Here is a 19,417-nt window from a genome sequence, read left to right on the forward strand (position 1 = left end):
GAGTCAGTACGTCAGTTCATCATTATCCATAGGTCACATGGCGTAGCAGCCATCTTAGATTTAATGAAAAAAAAAAAAGATTAAACCATTACATCTCTAAAACCGCTGAACGAAAAATGTGAAACTTGTCACATCTCATTCTACTCCGAAATGGGGGATGGGGCATTATAAGGATGACGTCATCGGTGAAGTGGTACACCAGCCATAAATGTTTAAATCAAATCCTTGTTTACGATTGAGATTCAATGTGCACATGTCCAGGCCGTAACATTTTTACCAATTGAGCGTTCATCATCAAATCTTCAACAATCCTTTATTATGGGATTGTGGAGAACGCAAATGAATAAAATGTACATTTTTTTTAAACCGTCGTTTTTGTCAAGTTTAGTTCGAGTACAAAGCGGACACGGACGGGCTTTGGATTTTGAGATGATTTTTAGTTAGTTTTAACATTGTTTTGTAAATACCATTAATATTATGTGATTATCATTCGTGTTTTAGGGGTGGTGGGCTTGGGATCCTCAGGTCCTGAGTTAATACCAGGTAGGGTTGACTCAGGCTGTCATCATTCCGAGGTAGACAAAATGAGTACCAGCTTGCTGGGGTGATCGAGCCATTCGAGTATACTGCGTCGGAGTGGCGAGCCGTCCAGGATTGTGCCCAATAGCCCAGGAGACTGCTTCGGCAGCATCGACGCTCTGTACCGAGTATGATCCCAATGGATGGATGGATTAGTGTTATTACTCGGTTTGCTCTTACAAGTGGCCTTGGAAAAAAACGTCATGATTAGCTGTCTTAACACGGATATCCACCTTAACACGGATTTTGCCCAAGGCGGGAAACCCCCTTGGGATGCGGGAAATGAAGTCCCTGCAACCTCCATCATATGATCCTGTCAAGTTTGGTTGCTACTCAATAAGTAATGACCAAATGTATCGCAGTTGAAAATACAGACAGACAGACACCAAGTTGCATATTTTAGTGTGATTACAAGGACAATGGCATACACTGGACAAACACACATGGTACATGGGATTTGAACTTGAATTCCTTGCGTCGTGACCCATAACAATTCTCAAGTAAAGATGTGAATGTTCCGCACTTCTGTAAAGAAAAAAAAGGCCAACAATGCTGTTAGGTTTGGGAAAACCTTGGGGTGTGTTCAGTTACCAAGTTTCTTGCAGCTTAAGCATTCCAGCAAGCACTCCATTCAAAAGCATTGATCAGGAACGACTGGCTTGGCAAGCGTTAGCTAGCTGCTTGGTCACTGAACACACACACCCCTGATTGTAATTAGGTCAGAAATAGTATCATTCATAAACTTAGGGTAAATGGAATCATAATTACAATTTACTACTTCTGATGTATACAGGAGATACAACCATTTAATTACACAGTAGCGAATCACGTGTGAGCCCATTTGATGGATTTGAATGTGCTCATGGTACATTTTATGGGATGTGTGGTCAAAAAAAAAAAGATAGGTCTGTCCTCTAATGTGCATTGGAATGTCCACTTCTGATGTATACGACAATGTGATGATCACTTATAGCCATTCAAGCGTTTCCATTTGGCATTCACAAATGGTGGACCAATATCTGTCAACATCATGGCAGGTGTCCATCCGTGAAAATGCTTGGGTCTCATCGGCTCCGACACCACCTAGTTACAATACTGTTCAGAAAGAAACCTGAAAAGCCATGCATCATTCGGCTCTCATTCGCAGCACAAATTTCACCTGCCATAACAACGTGATAATTGGTCCCAGCAAGCCGTGAACGTCGCGGTCAACTTCCCAAACCATTTTGCACCGTCACCTTCCAATGGAGGAATGCCTTGTTCCACGCTCTCCCTTTCTTGAATAATAATTTATCATTATTATGTTTTTTGAGTTCACTTTTCTTCTAAAAAATGTAATTTTTTTTTTTTTTGAAGGAGGTGGGTTTGGGGTGGATCAACGGGGGTAGAAAAGATCATGGTTTTGGATGGGGGAAGATAAGAGATGGTGGTGAACACCTGGAGGGAAAAGTGGGATTTGAAGACGTCGTAACTTCTTCCTCATTTTGAATTTTTTTTAAAAAGGAATGGCGAATAAATTTCTCGCATCAAATCCAGATAACACTGCTCTGCGAGTCATCGCCAACTGTTCGTACTTTTGATATTAAAAGCTACAACTTCATTTAATTAAAGCATGGAGATCACACTCTAATTTGTGCTTCCACAGTTTCACATCTCCATGTTAGAATGTATCCAACACTTTCTTTTCATTCAAACCCCTGAGTTGGAAAGCAGACAACAGCATACGATTGAACTGTCGATGAAGAGCGATCGAAAGCTTAACTCGCAATTCAATTTCTCGTTCAGAATCCTATTCATTTCCTATGACATAAGATAATATGTCAACTTCAAACATTTTGTCCAAAACTGCCAATAAACTAAAACCAAGAAACTAAAACTAAATTTGCTTTGTACATTTACATTTTGGCACTTGACTCAACTTGTTCCAGGACACGAGATTGTCCGGTTTATATCTCAGGAGCTCATTTTGTATATTGCTTAAAGGTGCACACGTACAAGTTTATCCATAATGTTGCCAAAATGTGCAGAAGTTTAAATTGGTCATGCTCTTAAAACATCCACAGTGATTACAATTCAGTTAGCAGGCTTACCCGCATCCTCTCTCAATCCACTGTAACTTTTTTTTCAGAATGCGGCAGCCATAGTCATGGTTCAAGCTTGCACAGTTGGACATGCTACTCGATTTCCCAAGACACCGTCCAAGAACAAAGTGCACCGGCGAATTGATTTTAAAGTGAGTTACAGTCAAACAACCAGAATCTCCGGGTAATTTTTCGTACTATTTCTTTGTTGCATCATAGATTTGCTAATAAGTCATGGAATACACTCTCGCATTCATGAACCTAAAACTCTCAAGGTTCAATATGATCGTTAACAATAACTTTCAAATCACAGTAAAAGAACAAATTCATGAGCTGACAAACTAGAATTAGAAAATATTTTGGTTCGGAAGAAAAATCATTGAAACAACACGAAGCACAACACGAACAGGAGAAGCAGCAGCAACATTTTCACCAATTTTCATGTCGTTTTACCAAAGAAGAAAATTTCTTGAAAATCGTAAAACACTCGTTGAAAAGATGTTGTTTCCCCCAATTAGAAGGCAAATCCCGGCTCAGCGGTCTGCATTACGGAACATGAGCTTGTGTGTACGACCTTGCGCTTTGTGCATATCCCATTTCACACTGTGTAAGGTCAGGGCAATGGGCATGGATGGCCTTTTGTTCCTGCACTGATTAACTGTGAATCAATATCCACCAGAAACCTACACTACCTTGTCCTAATCACGGACTCGACGACATGCACTGAAACATAACTAGTCTTCGGGGGACCTTGCGAGCACGAGATCAATTTTGCCCGATTTGCTGCATATGTCTGAGTGTTCTTCTGTATCTAATTACATCTGACCGACGATGCCCTGCACTGGCTAACCAATGAGGGGAAAACCTTTGCATTTTAAATTCAGACCACCTTTGTGATTTGACCCTAAACTTTGTCTCGAATTTTGTCTCGATAGGACTGCGAAGGTTGGTCCAACATTTTAAGCTGGGAGGGCATTGGTAACAAAATACCAGACATCCATGAGGATACCTGGACGTGCCACGCAGTTGAGAAGGTGAACTCCTAAGTTTGAACAGTGAATCTAGCACCGAGCTCAAAGTGCACAACACACAAAGAGAAATATTTAACGGCAAGACAGTCATTTCATTCAGCTGTGCAGGGGAAACACAACATGTCGGCAGCATTGACGGCTATCAATCTGCACAGAAAAGAATGCAACAAAAGCTCCCTTTTCCTTACAACTAGTAATAAAAAAGGGAATAAAAGATCCCTTTTCATCCTCAGAAATGAAGGTGAAAATCTACATTTGCAGGGTCATCGAAAAGTACAATGTGTGAAATGTTTATTTTGTGCCGAGTCAAGTTGACCGAGGAACTTGTTCGTCAATGTTTGTGACTTGTGGTTACGTCACAATGACCACAACAGCACTCGTAGTAATTGAACAATGAGACTGTATTTGAAGCAACAGGAACAACACTGAATGTATAGGTGATATCCACAGCTGTATTGGTCAGTTCGATCTGCACTCGATGTTCCGTGAACACTCATGAGCCTGGAGTTCCCGTAATGTCCGATGACTCTTCGGATCTGTATTTCTTCCTGACAATTACAACAGGTGAGTTGAAGGTGGATTTTGAAGGTTCGATTATTTCCACTTCCAGCATGGCTTCCATCTCACCGTTGATTATTTCCTGCATGGCATATGGCATCCGGTGCTGCTCGATTCTCATTGGATCACCCATGGTGGTCTCGATATTGTGCTTCTCTCGGTTGGTCATACCCGGTACTTCAGAGAAAACGCCCACAAACTCCTGGAGTAACTTTTGGACTTCTTCCCTCTGTTTTGGTGGCAAGTCCTCACGGATGTTAACATCCTCAAGCACCGTCTTGCCATCCTTGGGTCTCCGTTCCAGCAAGTTTTCTTCCTCCGGGATAGCTTCTTCGTCCCTATCCGGGCCAGGTCAATGACCACCACTCCAGTCATGTCCAGCTGTGTCACAGCACCAGCTGCACTCTCCGCCCTGTCGTGGTCCAACTTAATCAGGTTGTCGTGGTAGATTTTGGTCTTACCTTTGGCGCAGATTTAAAATTGGCGCAGTAGTCAAAGGATGTAGTCCATCCTTTGACTACTTGCTGTACTTCATAAGGCCCCTGTCATTGGAGTGTCAGCTTGTTGTGCTCTGTGGGTAGTAGCACTAAGACCGTCTCCAACCTTGAACTTCCTGTTCTTGGATTTCTTGTCATATGTGTTTCTGACTTCTTTGCGCTGCATGTCAGCTCTCCCGTGCGAGGTGGCAAATATCTTCCAGTCGATTCCAGAGACGGATGGTTTAGCTTTAGGTTCATTATGACTTCTCCAGGGTGTCTCTAGTATGATTCCGCACGGTGAGCATGGTTTGTGCAGTGTGCATGGCGGAAGTGGGCATGGTGCCCTCAGCTGGGGAATCTCCCTGAGTCCGATGTGGGCTTGGTAGGGGTTTTGCAGAATGAGTGATGGGTGAGCTTGGACCTGTAGGGAACTCAGTGGGTAAATTAGACAAGAGAAAAAGCAGGCAGACAAAGTAGGGGTTTTTTTTGGTTTGTGAATTGGCTGATGATAGATCGACTAGGCTTGAGTTCTCCTCTTTCTTCCTCTTCGGTCCTGATGATTTATATTTGTATACATGGTCAAAACTCATGGAAGAGCAAATACACTGAATGGATCAGGACGCAAAAACACGCGTGCATGGAGAAGTAAACTCCAAGGAGGAAAAATTGGAAAATTAGGAGGCCCAGAACACTGCCTTGGGGTACTCCAGCCTTGACAGAGAGAGGAGATGAAAGGATTCCTTTGAGTGCCACACATTGGCTATGAGAGTAGAGGAAGTCAGTGAGCCATGTGTGGAGTCGGTTTTGGATGACATAGGCAGACAGTTTGAGATATGTGACATAGATATGATCTCATGGCTGACAATAAGGGCCTCCATCAATTGTTGGGCGAGTATAAATGGTTGAGGGACGAAAGGAGGAGTGAGTGTTGTGTAACAATGAGGTGAATACGGTTCATGACAAATTTGTTTTATAGATAGTGATTGAATAGATGTCAAGCATGAAAACATCAACACAAAAGGATGTGTGTTGAGGAGCAAGTTCACCCCCCTCCCCATGGAGATAAATCCTCGACTTCATTGGCGTTAGGTAGAGGGGGTTCAGATGTTTTGGAAAAAGGATGCCGTTCCGGTGTTGGTGTTGTTTGAAGAAAAGTTTCATTTTGCGGGGTGTAAAAGACATTGGCAGATTGCGAATGTGGCTCATTGGGAGTAGGTTTTTGTGAAGAAGGGCACCTTGGGGCACTGGGTGTGCCAGAGCCAGAAAAACAGAGCCCCACTGGATCATGGAGCAGGCCATGGTGCTTTGTAGAAGGGTGAGCCAGATTTGTGGGCCCGTGATTATGACATGAACAATCATCCATTGTTTAAGACCAGTAAACGATCAGCAAAATTCCATTGGTGTAATCCTGACTGTTAAAATTATATTGATATGTACAAAGTGACAAAGATTCGTATTGTCATAACAGGTGAAGTTTCATTGTGCGGTGGTAATACACACGCAGGTACAGCCTTGGGGGCAGGAAGCGGCATGCAAAGCACAGGCAATCGCGGTTACTTGGCAGACTACATGGCAATTAGCTTGCAACAGCTGTAAACAAGGACAGAAGAAGCACACACATGAAGCAAAGTTGGATCTCGGATTGGCTTACGCTAGAAAAGCTGTCTTGAGAGAGCCAATTGGCTGGTTGCACAGTCCATGGTGATGATTGGATAAGCAGAGTTTTGGGAGATTGAGAAACAGAGATGTGTTCAAGCTAGATTAAGCAAAGGAGCAAAGAGGAAAGTCGGGGAGGGTAGCAGAGAGCAGCCTGAGCCAAAGGAGAGCCGCAGTGGCCACCTAAAATCAGGGGCAAGAACGAGGAGCAGTGGTATGAAATCTGGATGAGATTGAGCCCCAGCACATCGAATGCTCCTCCATGCCTGCGACTGCTGCTTTTGTGGAGTGTTGTGCCATGCATTTTGCGTAGAACCGTATTTGTTTGACAGAAAAAGTAAAAGTACAGGATAAGAAAATGGCCAAACCATGTATACACTCTCGCACACACCATGGTGATCCAGCATCGTCTCCGAGCAGAAATTAAATCGCCAAATGTGTGTTTTCTCCAGCAAGAAACAAAAATTCACATAAAATTTAATGAAGACAAATAACTGTGCTGCGGTAATGGCTCTCCATAAAATAAAGAAAACCATCACTTTTCAAGTGCACAGAATCTTCATTAACCTTTAAAACAGACAAGGCGAATCTGGGGAAAGAACAGCCGAAGTTCAAAACGTGTAGTCATGAAATTTTCACACCGTTTGAATTAATGTCAAAAAGCTTGAACCAGAAAAGGATGTAAAGGTGGAAAAAAATGTTTAAATTCGAGGTAAAAATTCATATTCATAATATCTTCCGAGGCAGTGTGAATGCACGGACAGACGGAAACACGAGTCGTTCTCTGATCCGCGCGTGCTTCGGTGTTATTACTGGACAACATTTAAACATATTTCAAACAAGATGTGTCGAGTCTTCAAGCAAGTGCCAATGCTTCATAATTCCATCACCCACATTGCATTGTGCTTTGGAATGTCACACTTTTACACCACCCTCGACCGCTTCTTTTGAATAAACACAATGGTTATTTTGACTGGTATGTAAGTAAACCTTCTAGAACCCCACAGGATCAAAATTGTGATATTTATGAACAAGAACCTTTCATTCAAATAAATTGTCTGCTTTTTCAACTCATTTAAACTTACAAGCATCCATATTGGTAGTGTCTGGACATCGATACGATGAGAGCCGTTTGTCTGTCTGTGAGTGTCACCATTTATCTCAGATGGCTGAACGGATATTTATCAAACTTTTAGAGGTTCATCAGTGAGTGCTGGGGAGTGTTTTAAACCACCCAAAAAATTGTTTTTGAATTTATTTATTTTGAAAGTGTTTATTTTTTTTTTTATATCGCTCTTTCGTGCTCAAGCCTTTGGCGCTACGTGAAAGGTAATATTAAATGATCCCCGACCCCATTTCTTAGTGGGTCTAGGGAAGTGTATGCCTGGTGTTGGCTTAATGGTTATGGCGGTGGGCTTTGCATCCTAGGGTCCTGAGGTCAAAATCTGCTCAGCTGTTGAATTAATACCAGGTGGGTTAACTCGGCCTGTCATCCTACCGAGGTCGGCAAAATGAGTGACAGCATGCTGGTACACTGTATCGAAGTGGTGACCCGTCCAGAATTATACTCAATCACCAAGGAGACTGCTGAAGCAGCACCAAAGCTCTACACAGAGTCTGGTCCCAATCTCCTCCCTCCGCCGATGGAAGCGTTTTAGGTCCCCCATAAAAATAGACCCGGCAACACAGGGTACCCCTGTTAATAAACGAAATTACAGAACCATCAAGATATATATGATAATTTCAAAAAGCTTTATTATTAATAGTGGGGGACCTGTGAAACAAATCCTGTCACGTTTGCTGCAGCACTTTTTTTTAATTACAAGCAAGTTTTCCAACAACAAACGAACAGAGATGAACTTGTTTCATCAGAAGCCTCATCATATTTAGCACAACTTCTCCAATAATTCCAGAAGTACTGCCTCATGGCATATTCATTGTGCTCGCAGCAAGGTTTCGAATTTAGAAATAATTGAGAAGAATTTCAAAGGCAAAATGAAATTTTCAGAAAGTTGAACTGAAATTGGTTTGCAGGAATATTTGTAGTGCAAATTGAAGGTTGGAAAAGGGTTATTTGAGAGAGAAGAGTCTACGAAAGGAGAAATCACACACAAGAGCAAAGTTGATAGTGAAAAGCAAGAAAGAAAAATGACAGGAAAGGAGAAAGTTGAGAAAAAAAATAATCAAAACCAATGCCAGGAGTTTCAATAATAAGATGGAGGGGCATTCAACTAAAAAAATTGAAAGGACTGAGAGTTACAAGGAAATTAAATCTGGTTTAATGGGTGTAGTACAGTGGCCTGCAAAAGTATTCACCCCCACTCTAAAGTTTTCACATTTTGATGCCACCTGAGCTTATTTCATGGTGTTTCAAATGAAACTTAATATTTGGGTCTTCAAAAACTACTCCAAAGTGATAAAGTGAAAAAAAATTCAGATAAAATGTGAATAAGTTAAATTAACAGAGAAAAATCAGAGGATTCTCCATTACTTAAGTATTCTGTTCCCTTTGCCAATTAAACCGAAACCACATTCAGGAGAAATTATTTGTTTGAAATGCTACGAAATAAGTTATTGGTTTCACCTGGATGTGATCAGTGATTTAATTTAAAAAATTAAGCTTCTCCACTTATCACAGGAGTCTCAAGGTTCAACTCACTTGGTCAACAAACTAGGCAAACATGAAGACCGAGGAGCTTTCCAAAGAGGTCAGACATAAAGTGGTGGAGAAGCACCGTTCAAGAGAGGGTTATATGAAGATTTCAACGTCACTCATGATCCCTTTGAGTACGGTGAAATCCATCATTAAGAAATGGAAGACGTATCATACAACCCAGACTCTACCCAGATCAGGTCACCCATCCAAACTCAGTAGCCGGGCAAGCAGGAAACTGTTTTGGGATGTCACTGTAAATCCAACAATGACTTTGAAAGATTTGCAAGGCTCTACATCCAAGATGGGGGTCAGTGTTCATCAATCAACAATATCCTGTTCCCTTCACAAAGCTCTAAGGACAGGTGGCAAGAAAGAAGCCATTACTAAAAAAGACACATCTAAAAGCTCTTATGGAGTTTGTGAAAAAGCATCTTAATGATACTGCAGGCACGTGGTGAAAAGTTCTGTGGTCAGATGAGACAAAAATTTTACATTTTGGTCTAAATTCAAAGGTTAACACGACACATCACCCAGTCAACACCATCCCTATTGTCAAGCATGGTGGTGGCAGCATCATGTTATGGGGCTGCTTTTCATCAGCAGGGATGAGCAAGCTTGTCAGGATAGAAGGGACAATGGACTGTGCAAAGTACAGGAGAGCCCTTGATGAAAACCTGTTCGAGTCAGCCATAAATCTGAAACTGGGTAAGATATTCACATTTCAGCAGGAAAATGATCCGAAGCATAAAGCTAAAGCCACACTTGAGTGTCTGAATACAAGGAAATACAAGGAAATCAGACACAGGTAGAGGCCATGCAGCCCATCGTGCCTGCACTAACACCACAACAATTTATCCACACAAGATCCAAAGAAGAAAATGCAATTTTTTTTTTTAGTCTATTTATTTTAAGTTTTTGAAGTTTTTGTATTTTATTTATTTATTTTTCTTCTTCTTCTTCTCCTCAGGGGAGGGGGCATGGGCTTGGTTAAAAACATACATCATCAACCACACAACACCCCTTGACAAAACCCCCCACCAACAGCACTCCCAACTCATGCACACAATCATCCATCAATGCTCAAACTACCTAAAAGTCCTGCCAACATCCCTCCACCCCTCTATCTCCAATACTTCCAGGTACTAATCTAATTTGAAATCAAACTTATCTACTTTTTCTGCTGTCACTACCTTTCCAGGGAGACCATTCCATGTATCAACTACTCTCTGAGTAAAAGCCTGCCTGCCTTACTACCTGATGCGATCGACTGCCTTACTACCTTACCACCTCAGCACAGGAAGCCATGATAGAGGAGTTGACTTCAGTGTGCCAGATACAAATCTCATTTCAGAGTTCAGAATAGTGTCAAGGTGCTTAATGTGACTGCTCGCAGCTCAGACAGGTACACAGTACTCTGCAATGGAGTACACGAGAGCGAGGGTAGATGTGCGAAGGCTACATGTGCCAACTCCCCAGCTAGTGCCGGAAAGCTTATGCATGAGGTCCAATCCAGTCTTAGTCTTCTCACAAACCATTTTCAGATGTTCCCTGTTTGTCAGGCTATGATCCAGAGTCATTCCAAGGTATTTGGGGTGTTCTTCATTCTGGACTGACTTACTACAGAAGGAGACATCTAGTTTGGCATAAGCCAGGTGATTGCTCAGATGGAAAGCAGTGACAGTAGTTTTTGATGGATTGGGGTGGAGTGTCCATTTGGTGAAATACTTCTCCAAAACCTTGAAGTCGTTAGAACTCTGCTCACCTCATCAAGATTGCATGATTGGTAGGCAAGAGCGAGATCATCAGCATAAACCAATTTTTGTGAAACAGTCACAGGAAGGTCACTTGTTTAAATGTTGAAAAGCATCAGGGCTCACACTGATTCTTGGGGGAGACTACCATTCAGGGTTCTTGGTGCACTGGTCACATCGCCAAGTAAGGCTCTGAAACGACGGTTGCCAAGTATTAATGCGAGTACCCGCATAGTTGCACGGCAGGGAAGGAGCTTTGCTGTCTTGAGAAGGAGCCCATGTCTCCAAACTGTATCACAAGCAACTGACAGATTTATCAAGGCAATAACACTTTTGAGAGAGCAGTGGTATCCAACCTCAATGTACTGTTGCTGACCTAGGGTCGGGGGCGAAGACCACGAGGGGTGAACTACCTTGGGTTCCCAGCAGACTCTCTGGAATTGCAGGCCATCGTACACAAATAACAATGACGCGGCGGGTCGCTAATTGACTGCGAACGCCAATAACTCGACCACATGACTTGGGGTCCTCTGTCTAATTTATACCATTTACCTAAAGGTCACGTGATCTAATTACCGGGGAACATGGCCTCGGTGCGCTGAGCAGAACTGCCAAGCAAGGACCGGGTAGGAAACAAATCGTCGGGGAATAAAGTCCTGGCTAAGCGAGGGTGCGGGCCATGCTATGCCTGGTCTTGGCTTAATGGTTCGGGTGGTGGGCTTGGGATTAGAGGATCCTGAGTTCAAATCCCACTTGGCTGCTGAATTAATTCCAGGTGGGGTTGACTTTGCCTGTCATCCTTCCGAGGTTGGCAAAATGAGTGCCAGATTGCTGGTATACTGTTTCGGAGTGGCGATCCCTCCAGGATTGTGTCCAATAACCAAGGAGACTGCTTAGGCAGCACCAACATGCTGCACAGTGTATGGTCCCGATGGATTGATGGATGGTTGGGCCATGCTGGACCAATGAAAGAAAACACAAAAACGAGTTGGGAACATTTCTATACAACACATTTATGTACTACCAAGCAAAGAAAAGTATGTGGCACAGTGAATTTTTTTAAATTTCTGTACAGCAGGGGATAGCAAGGAATTTGTGGGGTGTGGCAAAAAGCAACTTACAAAATAAGACACAGAGCAGAGTTATCCCGTTATATCTTCTACAATCTTACTTAATCTAGGACAGGTGCTATCACTCACACACACACACACACACACACACACACACACACACACACACACACACACACACACACACACACACACACACACACACACACACACACACACACACACACACACACACACACACACACACACACACACACACACACACACACACACACTCAACGAAAGTAAGAGAGCCAAGAGAGAAAGAGAAAGGTGGGGTTGAGAGCCCTTTAAATACCTGGCCTGGTCGGCTGACCAACGTGGCCCAGGACGCTTTGGGAGGGGTAGTTGGAAAGATACTGGTGTCTATGGTGTGGGAGTGGGGACGTGCGATGGCATGCCAGAGGAAAATGGGATTGCGAGTCAATAACGCTCATCGTTGTGCATCCACAGAATACGGGATAGAGGGGTGGATCAAGAGAGAGGAGAATAGATGTGTGAGAAGGAAAATCCCTAACCTAGCCGTGTGAAGGTCTGCATGTGTAGCGTGTACCTCCATGGGACGATCTGCCTGAGCGTTCCCACCTCGTGATATGGCGAGTTATCTTCTGCCTATTTATTCACCAGAGCTCGTAGCAACGTGCGCTCCACACTGGCCCATCTGGCTTCGCGGGGATGGCGGGACATCGACAGCATGGAAGGGAGTCTCGAAGGATGGCAGTCACACTCGGATCAGGTTCTCGAAGAAGAAGCTTTCTTTACAGCTCCACGCTCCACCCTTTTATCAGCACCAGGTGAAGGGTGGGGGCAAGGACTGGAAAGTGACGCACTGTGGCCCAAATCCTGCTCCTCTATCGGGCCGCAGTGGCCCTAGCCACACTCCGCCAGGCTCCAGGACTGAAAACCGGCTCAGAAAACCAGCTTCGGCACGGATCAGAGCTCCTGACTTAACATGGGGACATGCTCCCCGAGCCGGCACCCTGACCATGAACGTGTACCTAGTGTAGTCTGTACGTCGGATGGCATTGGAATTTCTGCGCGACTCACGGGCTCCTTCACGAGACAAAATGCACACCTGGGACCCAAAACAAACTCTCGGATTGCCCTTCCCGCGACCCCTCCTCGTTGCTTTCGGTCTTGCCGTGGTCTGACGACTGGATGAGGGCTGTAACAATTCCAGATGCTCACCTGGGATGTTCCCGGTGAGACGCGGTGGCATCTGTTGCATGTTCGGGCATCGCGCTGTTCCCGAGGACAATCCGACTCCGCGCGGTGCTCCTCAAAATAGAGTGGCAAATTGTAGTGATGCAGAGGTACGAGGGGGGGGGGGTGCGGGAATTTTTTTCCCGTGTGTGAGAGGTGTTTGCGGTCAAAGTGGTAAGATTTGGCGAGTGAGGTGGGAGTAAGGTGAGGTGCCGTTTGGGAATTGGCGTGCAGATTCGAATGAAATAAAGACATGCAAATTCCCATGTGCGGGTTGTTTTGTGTTCAGCGGGGATGATCCGAGCCACGGGAGGTATCACTATGTGCTTATTAAACAATTGTCTATTGAATGGCGTGTGTGCTTGCATGCTTGTTTGTGTTTTATGGCTGAAAGGAAAGGGTTAGAGTAGGAGTCAAAGTACGAATCAGAGATATTTATGAGACCAAACTAGGAGTCCCACACAACGCAATTCATCCCGTTAACCCACTAGACATGAGGGGAGGACTAACTACACGAATACTATTGAAATAACTGCCTGGGGATCACTGTATGGAGGCATACGGTTCATATATATATATATATATATATATATATATATATATATATATATATATATATTTATATTTATATATATATATTTATATATGTATATATATATATATATATATATATATATATATATATGTATATATGTACTTATATATATATATATATATATATATATATATATATATATATATATATGTATATATATATATATGTACATATATATATATATATGTATATATGTATATATGTACATATATATATATATATATATATATATATATATGTATATATGTACATATATATATATATATATATATATATGTACATATACATGTACATATATATATATATATATATGTACATATATATATATATATATATATATATATATATATATATATATATATATATATATATATATATATATATATATATATATATACTGTATATATACAACTACAAAGACGTTTGCACGTGGTTCATGCTTGAGAGCCTCATTGATATGCATTGCTGTCTATGCTATCGCTGTTGATTCACCAGTAAGTGATGAAACCGGTCCGGTAGCTGAGGGGGTGTGTCGCATTGGGATTGTCGTGTGTGTACCATGTGTGAACATCTTTATAGTTGTTGAGGAACTCTGGGAAGGGTTCAAAACAGCGTTTTGCACTTACCTTGTGTAAGTCTTTTTTTTTTTTTTTGTATACCTTGGTCGAGGCTCGTATGAGAGCTAACACACAACTCACAGCAAGGAGGCATGAGACAAGAGGGGCGGAAGTGGAAGGGACAAAACAGTGGGGAACAGACACATTAGGTGAACTGTGGAAGGGAGAGGGATGGGGATGGGACGGGGAACATGGCGAAGAGAAGATGGACATTTCAGGGACTTTCAGGAAGGAAAGCAGGAGAAATGAAGGAAGTGGCCTTGGGTGGATTATCGGGGGTAGAAAAGATCGAGGATTTGGATGGGGGAAGATAAGAGGTGGTGGTGAACAGCTGTTTTGAAAGCCTGGAGGGAAGAATGGGAAAGAATAGAGTGAGGAAGTTTATTCCAAAGGCGGGAAAAAGAGGAATGAAAGAGTGAAGACGAGCAGTGATTCGTGATTTTGGTAGTTTTACCAGAAGGGGGTTGTTGGCGGACCTTGAGCGCCCTGTGGAAATGTGGTGGGGACAAATTGCAGAGAGAGCAGGGGGGGAAAGGCTGGAGAGGAGTCGGTAGAAGACAGAAAGACCACCGACCAACCTGCGGTGATTGAGTGAGAGGCCCAAAGACTCAGCTTCATTGCGGGAGATGCCGATGATCTGAAATGCCCTGGTTTCGACAGCGTGAAGCCGAGAAAGGTGGGAGGCAGGAGCACCAGCCCAGAGGGGAGAGCAGTACTCCATCAGGCTACGGACAAAAGCTTTGTAAGTGGTCAGGAGCTCAAGAGGGCCGAGGAAGGACTTAGCACGACGGAGGATTCCCAGTCGGCGACTGGCTTTTGAGGCGAGGTTGGAAATGTGACTTTCCCAGGAAAGGTCATGGCAGATAGTGAGACCTAGAAGCTTGAAAGAAAAGACTTCTTCCAGAGGATTGTTGAGAAAGTGGATGGGGGGGGAGGGGTTTGTAAACGGTCCTTTCGAAGAGACATAGTGAGAGTGTGAGATTTGTCTGGATTGAAAGACATGTTCCACGTGTTGGACCAGTTTGTGATTTTATCCAGATCTGCAGTGAGTGAAGAAGCTGCTGCTTGCCGGTCTGAGGGAAGACAGATGGTACGGCAGAGGGTGGAGTCGTCGGCAAAGAGAAATAGAGGATTTTCCAGAGAGTCCGAGAGATCATTGATGAAAACCAGAAAAAGAACAGGGCCCAGAATGCTACCTTGAGGAACTCCACCCTTCTTGGGTTGCTTTATGTAGCTGCTTTGGTTAGAGGAGCATGAATGAGAGGGGTCAATCATTTATATAATCCTAGCCACCTGGGTGTAGTTGATTAGGTGAGAGCTGATTGGCTGCTACTTCCATTCACAGGTGAGAGATGTGGGTGGGTCTTTTTTTACATATATATGTATTTAACATATATATGTATTTAAAAAGGAATTGGATTGCTACCAGAGAAGCAATGGGGATAGAGTACAGGGATATAATCAGATATGTAAGATACGTCTCTTGAAATTGAATTGGGTGACATGTGGGTGTTGTGTGCATGCTGTGCTATCTCAGTAACTTGAAATATTGATACTCAGAGTGGTGGATGTTGTGATGTGTCAACATGTCATCTGTTATATTTCAATTCTCACCTAACTCACACCCCCCCCCCAAAAAAAAAAAAATGCCAAAAAGAACCTCCATATGTAAGGTGATGCACCACCTTTATGTGATGAAGAGTCTTCTATGCTTCCATCGTGTGCTGCCTTTTTGGCTGCTGGTTGCATTGTTGGTTCGGGGCACGGCTGTGCCACTGATGCAGTGCTCCTATTACCAGTTTACTGGTGCTCATTTCACTGACCTCAGAAGGATGACAGGCTGAGTTGACCCACTGGTGTTGGTTCAGTGGCCAACACGGCTGAAACTCAGGGCCCTAGGATGCCAAGCCACCACCCTAACCACAAGGCCAACACCATGCTATGTCTTTGATGTGATACATCACCTTTATGCCTACTGTGTGATGTTCACCTTTCTCTTGCCAATTGAGTGTATGTCAGATGGGATTGAGTGGAAGGTAATTCAGCAATTCGAGTCATCCACCTTGGTTGTGATTTATTTATTTATTAGTATGCGGCTGCTTGGCTGCATCATTTTCTGGGGTGTGACTGTGCCGCTGATGCAATGCCCCATTACCAGTAAGCTGGTACTTATTTTTCTGACCTCATAAGAATCACAGGATGAGTCAACTCACCTGGTGTTAAATCAACTCAGGATACTTTCTTGAGCCAACCACTCTCACTTTTAAGCCAACATCAGGCTTTGGTTGTGGTGATTCCAAATCATAATTAATGTAATCGTGTAAATTAAAAGAACCACTCAGAACATGAAGTTATGTGTCATTGACATTGCATTTCTTTGTTGCGAGTTTGGAATTTGTCATGCATTTTTACCACCGCTATCAAAGGTATCCCAAAAAGTTGTGGATGGAATCAGACAACATTTTGTGATGAGCTTGGATATGAGACAAGGATGAAATGATTAGATTTTGGTGACAATCCTAATCCGGATCTGGATCCGAGAATTTTAAAGTGATTTTTCACCATTGAGAGATAGGGCCAAAAACAACATGTACCAAGATATCTCAAAAAGTTGTGAATGGATTCAGATGAACCTTGGTCGGTAGGTTGGGCATGTATCAAAGAAGAATTGATTGAACATCAATCGCACCTCCTGGCTGTTATGGTGAACGACGCCATGAATTATGTCCATTGGAGATCGGGGCAGTGCTTGTCACACTCCACATATGTCGATTTACCTGCCGATCGCACCGTGTGCATTCTGGTTGTATGGTTTGCATTTGTGGGAACAATCGTCTGGGTGGCAGGTGGATGGTTATTCTTAGTGGATTATGCGTTTTTACCATGTGAGACAGAATCCATGGCAATGCTCACCATAACATTCAGGACGTGTGATATATATATATATATATATATATATATATATATATATATATATATATATATATATATATATATATATATATATATATATATATATATATATATATTGCGTGCATGTATGTGTGTAAATATATATATATATATATATATATATATATATATATATATATATATATATATGTATGTATGTATGTATATATATATATATATATATATATATATATATATATATATATATATATATATATATATATATATATATCCTATTTTGATGAGGCAGCAAGGCACAGGTTGAATAGTAGTTAACAAGCAAATAACATTTGGTCTTGTTTGGATCTTGTTATTTGCATGTTAACTGTTGTTGGCATTGCATGTGGTACATACTTGGGAGCGTCGATAGTACGTGTTTCTGTCTGCGCTGTCTCTGATGATTCATCAACAAGTGATGATACCAGTCCAGGGGCTGAGGGGGCTGTGTGGCATTGGGATTCCCATGTATTTACTTCTTGTGAATGTCTGCAGCTGAAGAGGAACCCAGGTAGGGTCCATGTTTGAAACAGCAAAAAGAGCTTACTTGCATTGTGTAGCTTTTCTTGGTTGCTTTATGCAGCTTTCTTTGGCTGGAAGAGCATGGGAGTTAACACACACAAAAACACACCCTGGTACTTCTTGTAATGCAATTTTTTTCAGCCTGATGCATGTGTTTATCTTTTCCAGTTTGATTTGTTATCGATCACGAAGTTTTTGTAGGCCTACAGTATCTTTAGTTTGTATCAAATTCACATCTTTTTTTTTTGTTCTCAAAAAAACAGAATAATGCTGCCATGTGACATAAATTTTCTTTTTATTCCCACAACTTATTGTCTGCTTTTGTTGGCTTTTTATCTCAGGGAAATATATTTCACCCTTTTGAGAGAATGCAGGGTTAAGTCGGTTTCTTCACCCAAAGGAACCCACAATGTAGAAAAATCAAAAGCAACGTTTCATGTCCGGCTGTTTCATTTCAATATTCAGAATTATCAGTCACACAGCATCTGATAATTAGACAGGTAGCTGTTACCTAACAATGTAGGCTGCAGCACCACCTCTGGGCTAATGAATTTGCCATGAGGACAGGCTTGGCATTATCAACTGAATTTAGACAAATGTTAATGGGTAACATTAACCTCTTGTAAAAGGTACGATTCCTCATTCCTTACACTCGTGATTCACAGTTACATTTCCAGTTGAAGGTCAGGTGTTTAGTCAATGTCAGCTGATTATCTTGAGTAATTTCTGTACGATATTTTTTCTCGCTGCGTGGACCTTTATTTACCAGTCTCTGCCGGTTCAATGTGAACCAAAATGGATTGAGTCACCACCTATTAACGCACAATTTGTCAAGTCATTCCTATGATGATGGGCAAAAATAAACATATGTTAATGAAATCAGAAAGATTATTAAATGGACAAACTTCGAAATGAAACGTTTGATTTTATTTGAAGGATAAAAGAGCACTGTGGCAGAGTGGTTGTAAGAATTTGGTTTCTATCAACTACATTGTGCAAAAGGAAAGTTGCATTGTTTAGAAGAGCTTTTTCTTTAATCTCCGATATTATAAAGAGAGTCAATAGCGAGATAGTGTCTATTCATACATCTCTTGTCTTATTCTCATGTCAAAAATTTCAGAAAAATCATGTAAAAATGGAGGTGTTAAGTGTTTTATATAATCCTAGCCACCTGGGTTTAGTTGATTCAGTGAGAGCTGATTGGCTATTCCATCCATTCGCAGGTGAGAGACGTGGGTAGGTCTTTCTTTATTATTTATATATTGACTGCTTTTGACATTTGCAGGTGGTTCATGCTTGAGAGCCTCATAGATATGCATTGCTGTCTTCGCTGTCGCTGATGATTCGCCAATAAGTGATGAAACTGGTCCGGCAGCTGAGGGGGAGTATAGCATTGGGATTGTCGTGTGTGTACTATTTGTGAATGTCTTAATAGCTGTGGAGGTACTCTGGGAAGGGTTTGAAACAGCATAGTGCTTACCTTGTGTCGGTCTTCTTGGTTGCTTTACGCAGTAGTTTTGACTTGAGGAGCATGGGAGGTGTTAACTTATATGTGTGTAAGTAAAAAAAAAAAAAAAAAATATATATATATATATATATATATATATATATATATATATATATATATATAT

This window comes from Eptatretus burgeri, chromosome 12 (genome assembly GCF_056783735.1).
Source record: "Eptatretus burgeri isolate ZD-2024b chromosome 12, Ebu_testis_v1, whole genome shotgun sequence".
Classification (NCBI taxonomy): domain Eukaryota; kingdom Metazoa; phylum Chordata; class Myxini; order Myxiniformes; family Myxinidae; genus Eptatretus; species Eptatretus burgeri.